This window comes from Falco punctatus, assembly GCF_963210335.1.
Source record: "Falco punctatus genome assembly, chromosome: 14".
Taxonomy (NCBI): domain Eukaryota; kingdom Metazoa; phylum Chordata; class Aves; order Falconiformes; family Falconidae; genus Falco; species Falco punctatus.
The window spans coordinates 10,521,343-10,534,064 of NC_137594.1; the positions used below are offsets into that span (position 1 = coordinate 10,521,343).

Consider the following 12,722-nt stretch of genomic DNA (forward strand, 5'->3'; position numbering starts at 1 on the left):
GAAACAAAGATATTGCAATAGTTGTCGTACTCAAAATCCCAAAGCAGGTTTGGTAGGAGGCACTGCAAGAGAACATATCTGTCCATTCTAACAAGCAACCATGATCCTGGGACCCTCTTTTTCCCAATCAGAATGGAAGCAGCAATGACACTGTGAGAGGAAACAGCCTCACAAGCGTATGGGCTGGCAGAAGGCCACCTGGATGGTGGCAGAAGACTGAATATAAATCCTGTGACATGTCAGCTTCCACACTGGCTATGTCCAAGGCTTGCATAGAATGGATTACTCTCAAAATGTATTTTGTAAGAAATATCAATAAGACTCACCAGACAACTGACCTCAGAATTCCAAAGATTTGTCAAAATGCTCTCCCTCTCCAACCCAATGGAAAGAAAGCAGGGAAAACCTTTAACCACCTAAAATGCAATGACCAATCCTTCTTTATGCAGCTTTTGCCAATGCAAGTAGAAGTAGTCATTAAAATATGGAGCATGAAACATCACAATTCAGAACAATTCTTTGCAAAATTAAGGGAAATTTGCAAATAAATACAATCATGTGATTATTCAAAGTTTATTTTGAACCACGCTTTTCCTTAGAGAGAAGATTTAATCCAACAGGAGGTACATAACACATGGAAAAGGGAAACCTCTAAGAAAGCTGTAACACAGATCTGCTTGGATCTCTTATCTGCTTGGTCTTTAATAATCCTCTAAAGGGCAAATTAAGCTATGCTTCCATGATCCCTTCTGTCCAGAACCAACTGAGATTGGAAAAGGAGAATAAAAAAGAAAAAGAAGTCATTGCTGCTATTCCCTATTTTCATTACGATTCTTACGGAGGTAAACTAATGGTTCAATTTTTTCCGTACTTCTGCTGAGTACAATTTGTTACGCTGAGAAACACTACTTTCTTCTGTTAACTTTGTGGTTTGTGGACCCACACATAAAGCGTTTATAATGTATTGTGAGGAATACCCAGGTACACACTACCTCTTTTCAAGTGATCAGCCTGACACAACAGTCAGCCTTTATTCAGATTTTAGCACTAATGTCATTGTTAAGACATAGACAACCTACCTGTTTGCACTTTTTCCTCATATGGATTTGATTTACTAAAGTGCTTCACAAGTAATAACAAGCTAAGGCTTTGAAACTCCTTGTACAATAGCTAACTATTAGTAGGACCATTATCTGGCAGAGATGACATCGAAAACTCCCTGACTTTAGGCTACGCTTCAAGAAAATCAAGCAGATCTGTGAATTATCAGTTCCTGTCTTTCATGTTTTCTGAATTTAACTCATTAAAGCATGCTGCTGTGAGAATTCACAGCACTGTGGAAGCACAAGTAACTTTAATAGATGAAATCTGGCTCCAGTGAACTGGGCATGAGGACAGTCTGATGGGAGATCTGCCATTCAGCTCAGGGAAACCCCTGACCCTTCTATCAATCCAAAACAGGTTTCCCCTTCAAGTGCCATCCTTCCAGACCTTCCATCAGGACAGTTCATATGTCAGCTGTAGCAATTTGCTAGCAATTTGTTTCTCAATTATTTCATACTTTGAGCAAAACGTATACAAAATTAAACTGAGTATCTCCTCACATTGCCCACTTTGCTTGCTGTGGTTTTTCTGTATTGATTCTATTTTCTAACTCAAATGGCAAGGTCAGTCTCTGGGCTCTATTCCTGCATGCAGAAGGTTGCACAGGGCAGCAGACCAGGCTTCCATGGTGCAGCCATCCTAACAGTAGTCTCCACAAGAAGGACATGGTCACATAAATGCTGGCATACAAAGAAACTGCTTTCATTTTTTAGATCTGCCTGCATGTGGAAATATGCTTATTTGAGTTTACAAGCAAGGTTAAGCAAGCATATTACACGTAAAATGCTGCTTTTATGTGAACTGTATGGGAACTTAGCCCTAGAGTGCTCTAAAGCCTTCTGTTAACTTCCCTCTGTGGTATGCATTTAATACTTGAAATATTCACTGATATCTCACTGCTTTGGACAAACATATTTTAAAAGGCTTTTCTAACAACTGTGTTAGAAGTACGTACCTTGAGACGGATTTGAACTATAATTAAAACAATCTTTCTAAGACCGTCAAGACCTGAGACACTGACCCAAGACTAGGTAACACCATCATTTCGCTCATTACTAACTTCAGATTTCTTCAACTGTTACAAACTATTTATTTTAGTAACCCTGTGATGTGTGATGCTTCCACCCAGACAGAACTGGTAAGGGAGGAGACTTCACTACAGGAGGCAGGTTGTAATGAGTGCCCAGACACTTCTCCTTAAGAAAAGGTAAGCACCTGCCTCAGGTGTGCACAGGTTGATGATCTGTTATGATAAGTGGCTGACTTGCAGAAAACAGTTAAAAACAGTTAAAAAAAAACAGTGGATTGTTGGATGTTTTTTTTTAAAAAAAGCACAGTATTAGAGGGTCCAAGATAGAAATAGATAGGTGGTTTCAGAACCATGTTCCTGTAGTGGAGACCACAAAGAATGACGCACCTTGGACACCACTGATGCGCAAAAGCAGGACTCCAGTCTCCACCCTCCTGCATCACAACCAGAAACACATACAAAGCCTTGGCAGCAACAGACACCCACGAGCAAGGTCTGCACAGAGAAACTACACTAGCAGCACCCCATAGTTACTGCAAAACAAAACACTGAGCGCTGGTAGTGGGCGACTCTCTCTTAAGGGGCACTGAGGTGCCCATCTGCTGGCCTGACAGGGATCAGGGGTCCTCAAACTACGGCCAGCGGGCCACATACAGCCCCCCAGGGTCCTCAATCCGGCCCCCGGTATTTATAGAACACACCACCACCACCCCGCCGGGGGTTGGGGGGAAACCCAGCAGCCGCAGATGACCTCCTGCCACTTCATCTGCACGCCGGCCCCCTGTTTAAAAAGTTTGAGGACCCCTGATCTAGACGTATGCTGCCTTCCGGGAGCTAAGGTCTGAGATGTTGCCAAGAGGGTGCCACAACTTGTCAAAAGCATGGACTACTAAATACACATCAGCTCCTGGCTTCACGGCTGGGTGCCATCGTGAGGGTTCTGGCTTCTTTGACAATGGAACGTTCTTTGACTATAGCCTATTAGGGAGGGATTAGATCCATCTGTCTAGAAGAGGCAAGAAAATCTTTGGCAGCAGGCTGGCCAACTTGGTGAGGCAGGCTTTAAACTGAAGGACTCGAGGGGAAGGGTCCAAAATGGCAATGCTTATACAATCACATCCAATTGAGGAATAAGCAAGACCAACCAGAGCAGCGATATATGTTCCTTAGCTGCGTCCAAAAATGAGTACCAGAAGGGCAGCACCTCAAGGGTGCGCATGGCTATGGTGGACCCTCTTGCACACACCCTCCAGGAAACCTGCATGCTCGATTACCTCTCTGAAATGTCCGTACACCAACACGCAGCATGGGGAAATAAACAGGACGAACTAGAGATCTGTGTGCAGCTGCAGGGCCATGATCTCACTGCAATTACAGAGGCACAGTGGGATAGCTCACATCTGGAATGTTCTCATGAATGGCTATGTACATTTTAGGAATGACAGGCCAACAAGCAGAGGTGGTGAAGCTGCTCTTTATATGAGGGAGCAACTGGAACATATCAAGCTCTCGCTAGGGGTGAAAGCGGAATAAGTCAAGAGCCTATAGGTGAAGAATAAGGGGAAGGCCAACAAGGGTGACACTGCTGTGGGTGTTTACTAGAGGCCACCTGACCAGGAAGAGGAAGTCAACAAGACCTTCTACCAACAACTGGAGGTAGCCTCACAATCACAGGCCCTGGTTCTCATGGGGGACTTCAACCACCCTGATATCTGCTGGAAAGACAACATACCTAGGCACACACAGTCCCAGAGGTTCCTGCAGAGCATTGGTGATAACATTTTGATGCAGATGGTGAAGGAACCAATGAGGCAAGGTGTGTTATAGCCCTTGTCTTCACAAACAAAGAAGGGCCAGTTGGGGATGTGTAGGTTGGGGACCACCTTGGCTACAGTAACCATTGAGTTGTTGGAGTTCAGGGGGAAGCAGAGCATTAAGTAAGATTGCAACCCTGGACTTGAGGAGAGCTAACTCTGGCCTCTTCAAGGACCTTCTTGGAGGAATCCCATGGGTTAGGGCCCTAGGAACTAGGGTGGTCCAAGAAAGCTGGCTAATATTCAACCATCAGTTCCTCCAAGCTCAAGATGCACTGGCATCCCTATGAGTAAGAAATCAAGCAAAGGGGGCAGGAGACCTGTATGGATGAGCAAGGAGCTTCTGGCAAAAACTCAAACAGAAAAAAAAAAAGTTTATGGGGAAAGGCCACTTGGGAGGAATATAGGGATGTGGTCAGAACATGGAGGGAGGCAACAAGGAAGTCTAAGGTCCATTTGGAATTAAATCTGGTGAGGAGGGTCAAGGACAACAAGAAGGGCTTCTTCAAGTACATCAGCAGGAGACGGATGACTAGGGAAAATGTGAGCCCACTGCTGAATGAGGTGGGTGCTCTGCTGATGAAGGACACACAGAAGGCAGTTACTGCATGCCGCCTTTGCTTCAGTCTTGACTGGTAAGGCCTGCCCTCTGGTTTCCCAGACCTTGGTGGCAAGATAGGAAGTGTGGAGAAAGGAAGGCTTTCCTGTGCTCCAGGAGGATCAGGTTGGAGATCACTTAAGAAAACCTGACACTCAAAAAAGTGGGAGGAGCGGCTGATGCACCAGGAGGCTGCGCTGCCCTTCAGCGAGACCCGGGCAGGCTGGAGAGCTGGGCAGAGAGGGACCTCATGGGGTTCAGTAAGGGCAAGTGTAAGGTCCTGCCCCTGGGGAGGGACAGCCCCACACACCAGTACAGGCTGGGGGTGACCTGCTGGGGGGCAGCTCTAAGGAGAAGGACCTGGGACTGCTGGGGGACAGCAGTGTGCCCGGGTGGCCAAGGAGGCCAGTGGGATCCTGGGGTGCATGAGGGGGACCGTGGCCAGCAGGTGCAGGGAGGTGATCCTGCCCCTCTGCTCTGCCCTGGTGAGGCTGCACCTGGAGCGCTGTGTCCAGTGCTGGGCTCCCCAGTTCAGGAGAGACAGGGAACTGCTGGGGAGGGGCAAGTGGAGGGCTGTGAAGCTGATGAGGGGACTGGAGCATCTCCCTTATGAGGAAAGGCTGGGAGAGCCGGGCCTGTTTAGCCTGGAGAAGGCTCAGAGGGGACCTTATCAATGCATACAAGTGTCTTAAGGACAAGGGTCAAGAGAACAGGGCCAGGCTCTTGTCAGTGGTGCCCAGCGACAGGACAAGGGGCAACAGGCACAAACTGCACCACGGGAAGTTCCAGCTGAACATGAGGAAGAACTTCTTTACCCTGAGGGTGACAGAGCCCTGGCACAGGCTGCCCAGGGAGGCTGTGGGGTCTCCTTCTCTGGAGACATTCAAAACCCACCTGGACACGACTCTGTGCAGCCTGCTGTAGGTGACCCTGCTTTAGCAGGGGGTTGGGCTAGATGATCTCCAGAGGTGCCTTCCAACCCTGATCATTCTGTGATTTTGTGATTAATATGCTTTATGTGTGAAGTACTGCATAACACTCTTGCTATTATAATGAACAACTATACAAGTATGAATGTAGCTGGTGTTCAGACTTCTCATATTCACTTACAACCTAAAGAACTAGTTCCTACAGGCACCTCTAATGTTACAACAGCATCAGGATGACTGACGTTAACAAGCACATCCACAGCTGCACAATTAAATATCCAGGTATACATTAGCCACAGGCAGGATACAGTGAGGTTTGGACTACATTTAACTTCTAGTGAGCCAAAGAGTTAATACTCTTCACTTTACTGATATAAATTATATTGTGAAGCACTTGATTTTTAGCTCGCTTCCAATCAATAGAATTCTTTCCAGTAATTTCACTGGGCCATGTATCAATAATGTAACATTTCAACAGTACTAAAGTAATTTAATCGAGAAATTGTTTCCCCAAAACTTGATAATTATTTAAGGTACAACCAGTTCAAATTTTTTGGAAACCTGATAAATGTTAGTTCAAAGACAGACATCTCTAAAATTAGTTGTTACACTTCACCGAGGCTGTCACGAAACCCAGAATGTTTGCTCTCTTTCCTGTATTGTAACATACAGTAGGTATCAAAACAATCTATATTTGCTTGGTCTTTTTCTATAAGAAAACTAATGAATTATTATTATACACATTTAATATGTTATTAAATCAGATGTCATTTGCTCTTTGAGTGAGAAGTAAAGATTGAGTTCTAGCTAGTCAGAGGCATAAACTCAATCAAGTATTAATAGCTGAATTACTTCCAGCAATAAGATACTAAGGCCAAGCAGAACGTCCAAGGTCACTACACTCCAGATGGTACACTAATATATTTACAGGACTGATGCCTCCTGGCATTTTCAATTTCTTACGTTGGGTTGTTTTTGGAACCAATCAAATTGAGAAGCTGGCAGCCGCAATTTGCCCACAAAATTAAATTTAAAGGATTATAACTCCAGTTTTAAGCAGTGATTTGACTGTATTGATGTGAAGCCACTATACCCAGCTCTTGATTTTCACTGAATGATGACCACAGCATATCATAAATTCAATCGGGACAAAACAGACTGGCTGTCCGTAGAGAATTTTTTTCCATGCTCACAGCCATTGATTTAAACCTTAACTGAGTCAACAATCAGGAAGATAGCAAAAGGACCCTACAATAAATAACTGCTCCTGATACGGGTGCCTGAAATATTCTGCATTCCTCCACACTAGGGAAATTTTAAATAACAAAGCTTTTCATATAGGCAATTATGCTCAAGCAATGCATATACACACACATGATTATGCATATTGATGTCCCTACCTACAGGTGTGGAATATGTAAACACAAACTTACAACTGTACACCAGAATTTTTGCACTTGTGCACAAGCAAATGCACTCTTTATTAACTGCTGTACCAGAATCCTAAGGAACTTTTGTCAATACAGCCAAAAATTTCCTAGAACCCTGTCAGTCAGAGATCACAGTGCCCAGCTTTGCATCCATGCAACCAGAGCCTACCTACAATAATAGTACGTTCTGAAAGGGGGATAGGCATTTATCCCAACAGTAGCCTGAATAGCCTGCTCAAGTTAAAGATGATTTGTGTAGCACAAAGAGCTCAGAGGGGCTCTAAGGCATCCTGTCCTATAGGATACTACTATGAGCTAATGAGCTAGCAGGAAGGGGGGTGGACTCAGCTGATTACCTAACACAAAAAGCAAGCACCTCCAGATCTCTCAGAATAAACAATGCTCAGAACCAGGTATTGGAAGATGCATCCCCAAGCTTTGTTACTCAAGCTGAGCAGTAGAGCCTGATTTTATATTTTTATAGATATATATGTAAAATAGCGCGCGTGTGTGTATGCGTACGTGTATATATATATATCCATATATGTTACTATCCAAATTTAATTTGGAAAAAAAACGTTCTTAACTTATTCCTAGGCTTTCTTGGGCAGTCAATCCTGCACACTGCTCATCTTTAAGCACCTAGCTCTTTGGGTCTTACATTTGTGGTCTCAGTTGTTTATATAGGCAGCAAGCACAGGAAGGCTGCAACAGACTGTCAGGCAACATGACTTCAGAAGTAAAAGATGCAGCACAAGAACTTTGCTCTGTGAACAGGCACCTGAAGTCTCTACTGATGATCTCTACTGAGAAGTCCTGTGCTTTGGGAAATTCTCAGCCCTTCATCAAGTTTCTGAACTACATTTGGTAACCAAGGCAGCATATTCCTTCAAGACAAATCTCCTTTACCCACTGGCATCTTTCAGAGCAGCACTACAACTCCGGTGTTCATATGCCATCATGATATTCCAAAAAGATTTACCACTAAACCAAGAAAAATGCAATTTAAAACTTCCAGTTCCTCCAGGTTACGCTATAGGGATTTTGTATTCAAATATGGACATTTAATATAGCCTTCCTCTCCATCCTCCCAGTGATGTTACTATAAGAACCCATATTTTGTCATACATGGCTTTTGTCTGTGTCGCTGTGGGTCTTACCTCTCTGGCTTATGCTTCTGACCTCTAGCAGTTCCAATTTAAAGCTTTTATTACTGCACCAGCAGATCTGTGACCAAAGTTGGTTTTCCTTTTAAATTTTTTATCTTGAAGAAACCTTTAACTATTGCAGTATGATATTGATGATCTAAATATTCCAACCTTCATAAATAAGTTATCAACAGTGTTCTATTTATACTTCCATGTACGTATACACAAATCCAAAGTTAAAAACAGAAATTACTTCTACAAGTTTTTGTCACATTAAATGCACGGTCGCTCCCAAGCAGCTCCAGAAGAACTGGGGGGGTGGGGGGGGGACAGGGACATGGGACAAAACAAAAACAAAGAAACCTCTTTAAAAATACATGTGCTCAAGGTACTGGTTCAATCAGTATCCATGACATACCTGGATGGAGCTGCTGGTGCAAAGAAAATGGAGGCACCAAAGTTTTTTTCTTTCAGAAAAGGCTGCCAAGATTTGGGAGAGCTGGCCGTACTGAGCAGCCAGCAGTTTACATTAGATACCTTCAGACAGTAAGTGCTCACACCCAGAAAAGAAAAATAGCAGTGAATTTTTAACTGGACTTTTTAGTATTGGACAGAAAATGAAGCACACAATGATTCTTAAATTATTTAACTGGGAAGCAATTCCCCTACTTAAAGAAATTAGGCCTTCAGTAACAATGTCTCTCTAACCTCTTGTTTTCCAAGCAGGAAAAGGAAAGCAAAGATCAGAGTGAACTTCCGAAAACAGATGACTCAAAATATTATTTCATAATACATGTCTTGTCTTGTCAGAAATCTCCCCGACATCACCTCAGCAAAAACAGGTATTGTGCACTATGAAAGAGACACCATTTGCTTTTACCTCAGAACGCGGCGCAGCGACTGGCGCGTGCAGTTTTGGCGGGAAGGCGCAGCCCGCGGCCCAGGCAGCGCCGCGCCAGGCGGCACCGCAGCATGCAGCATGCGGCCCCAGGCCCGCGAGGCCTCCCTGAGCACTGCCTTCCCCACCCTCAGGCGCTCCATACACTTTAGTCACTCGCATGTTATTATTTTCTCCCGTGGCGAGAGCAACAGGCACATCAAAGCAGGTAACATCTCTCTTTCAGAGCGGAGTTATAAAACAAACAATTTGGAAATGGTTATGCTCTTGGAGATTAAAAAATCCTGGATGACAAACTAATTCCTCAAAGTGATAAAGTGACATGTTTTCACAATTTCTTTGTAGTGAAGATCAGGAGGCACAAACCTGACAAGGCTCAAGCATCGGCAGCACTTACAATTGCGATACGTCTTTGCCCATTTGTATAAATGGCTGTCATGGAAAAACTCTGTTTCGAAATTCAAGAAAGCCGAAATTCAAGTATCTTCCACTTGCAACTGCAGCACCCTCAGTTCCCAAATTCAGTTTGAAAGCGAAATATAATCCACAACTATTCTGAAAAGGTGGCATCAATCATATTTGTAGTGTCTCTCATATAGCACTCATTTAAGAATTCAAATGCTTTCTTTAACAAGGTGTAATACTGAGCTTCAGTTTTGCATGTATTAAAAATAAAAAGGTATATTGCCCAAGTGTGTGTGGATATAGGGATATTACTAAGATCTGAGGTCTCCATCTAACACACGCTGCTGTAGCTGGATTAACATACGGATGCATGTGGGATGCATCACTTCATAGAACAGATTTCACAATCTCCAGATGGGAAAAGCTGAGAAATAACAACTGGAAAAGAGGAGGTTGGGAATGTTTGGGGTTTTTTCCAAACAAGGCATATGGCACCAGACATTCAAATAGGGAAGTATTCTTGACCAACTGGATTAATGATGGCACATCCCTGTTCAGACCTGTTTATAATCCATGAACTTCCAGTGACAAATTTGAGATGTCCAAACAAACTTTGCTAGATCCACCAAAGCCTCTGAAATATGAAAGGTCTGCCAGCCTAATGTTCTTACCACAGTATCTGAGCATTCACATCCAGAAAATTTCAAAGCCACATTTTATATTTGCAGGGGAAGTGTTTGTGTCCATCTGCACAAAGTTAAGAAACATGCTTCAAAGCAAAGGATGAAGGTCAGGAAAAACACTAAATAATATATATTAAAACAATTGATAAATATGGAGAAATTGCAGAATCTTTGACTAGAACAGAGAAAATGGCATCAAAGATGTGTTCATTTGCATTTTCCTGTAAATAATTCACTTGCTGCTGCATACTCAAGCTAATGGTCCTTTGTTAAGCAGGTGCCATAGAAGTCTTTTGTCCATCCTAGTCAAATGTAAGAAAGTAACTGAAAGGAAACCTGCAAGATTTAGGGTTGCAAGGCCAACATGCAAGTCTCCATCTCCTTTTCAGCATATTTGCCATCTTTCCCAGCACCTGGCAACGACAGACTCCCCCACAAGAATTGTCTGTGATACATTACTCTTACTGTGCAAATTAAGAATTTAAATGTGTGTGCTTAATCATACGCAACTTGATCTGCTAATTCTGCATCTCTCACTGCTTTCACAAGAATCTGAGGTCCACCTTACCCCAGCTCATACAATTCACGTTTTGTTCGATGTAGGTGAAATTCAATAAACATTGTAGCTTAAAGTACAACTAGGGCTACAGAATTAAGAACTTTAAAAATCTCAGCAAGTAACGTCATATTACAGAGATACAAAAATCTCACAGTACCTTCATATTGTGAGAGTAGAAATTAACACTGCCATTTAATGCATTATAGGAATTTGCAGGTACCATCTTTATAACAGTTACCAGTATCTCTGGATCTTACCCTATAAGAATCAGCAAGGAAGCATTTAGGCTTTGACAGTTCTTGTTTTTCAGTCCTTGCTTTGTTTCTGGATCGATGGACAGGTAGCTGTAAACAGATCTTTGCAACGCTGTCTTAACACAACCACAGCACATGGCATCGATTCACTGTCTATGGGATAGGCTATTTTGTAAAGGCAAGACCCTGAAAGCAAAATCTGAATCATAGTTGGTGATGTTTGGATAATAATGTAGAAAGCAAATCATCGCAAATTATCCCTTGAGAATTTAAAATAAACTACTGCATCACTTTTTTAAGATACTATGCATTGGTGATAGTTACTATTTATAGCAAAAAGAAAAGATTTTAAACTATATCATGCATTTAAAGTTTAGGTTATGCTGTATTTTGTTGTATTACCGTAAAGTGAATGAGCCAGAGAAAAATCAGTTAATATGATGTGATATTTCACAATACACTAACAATGCTGTAAAACAAAATAAACCTTGTTTCAAAGTGTTCCACACTGTTGATTTAATATTTTTTTTTCCCAAAAAAAGAAAATCTAAAGGAGAAAATTCACACACTGGTAATGAAACTTTCAGCATTCAGATATGGAAGAGACAAATGCTTTGCCATGAGTAATGAAGAGCTATTTTGAATTTTTAAGCCTTCAGGAGGTTTTTATTAGATGATACCATAATACTAAAAGTTATTTATACATACATAGGTATATGTAATCATATAAATATAAGCAAAAAACGAAACTACATAAATGAGGGAATTTTGGAGATGATGCTACCAAACCAATTCGAGAATTAATAAAACAGAAGTCAGTTGGTATTGAGATGCAGCGAGTTTCTTTGAATAATACAACCTTTCAGTTTTAAAAATATGCTTCATCTCCACCTACATAACTATGTAACACAAACACAGAATGGTGGAGAAACTGACTTTAAGAGGACAGAGTGCGTATAATCCTGCCTCAGAGGATTTGCCCAAAGCTGAAACACTGTATCCCCACAGTAAACATTTGTTTCTTGCATATCAGCAAGCTAATTTCATTACCAGTCAGTAAATATGGTTCTTAAAATTGAAATTAATAACAACTATACATACTTAAGCTTTTCAGTGATTCTGTATATGAAGAGCTGATATCCTTGGTGTCCGTTCTTTAGTAAGTGACAATCAGTTATTAAAGCACTTACAAATGCTTCGGTCTCCCATTTTTATTTTGAGGGTATAAAAAGCTATGCAATAATGACAGCAGTTAGGACTCTTAATAACCAGGTTTTGCACAAATGCTTGTTTTTATTTAAGATAAGAAGACAATCATAAATTATTATTTTATTTGTAAAAATACAGAATCTCTATTTAGGGTTGGGTGAGGCTGGACCATTTTCTTTCTTACAGAGCACTGTAGGGCTCAGAGTCATCTATCTTACTCAGACTTGCAGAAATGATTTAAAAAAAAAAAAAAAGACACCTATCTCTATACATGAACTGCCCTTCACCTTACCTAGAGATATTACCTTGTAAGTGCAGCAGTATATTGGAAAGCTAAAACTCTAGTACCTTTTCCCAGTGAAATCTTAAGGGGGAGTAGGGGTAACGTCTCAGGCAAACCTGTTGTGCCCTGTATCACAAAAGGATAGCTGCTCATGGGTAGTTATCTTAACAGAGCTGAGAAGCAGACATAACAGCTTTTAGATAACCACAAACATTCTTCTGATTGCAGTCGTAGTAAAAGGACATCTGCAAACTTCAGCCATACCTAGGTTCTCTACAGCCTATGCACATTGTGGGTGTTAGCTGTGCTTCTGATCTCGCACAACTAACCTGAAAAATTTCAGTAGCACAAGAGAACACATCAGCACTTCACAAGTCA

The 12,722-nt window shown here is 42.0% G+C and overlaps 1 protein-coding gene across 1 annotated transcript in view; it reads right to left on the bottom strand.

The window, feature by feature from the left end:
* Positions 1-12,722, bottom strand: part of LOC308073241 (uncharacterized protein) — a 319,052-nt gene that overhangs the window by 95,916 nt on the left and 210,414 nt on the right. The window lies entirely within an intron of this gene.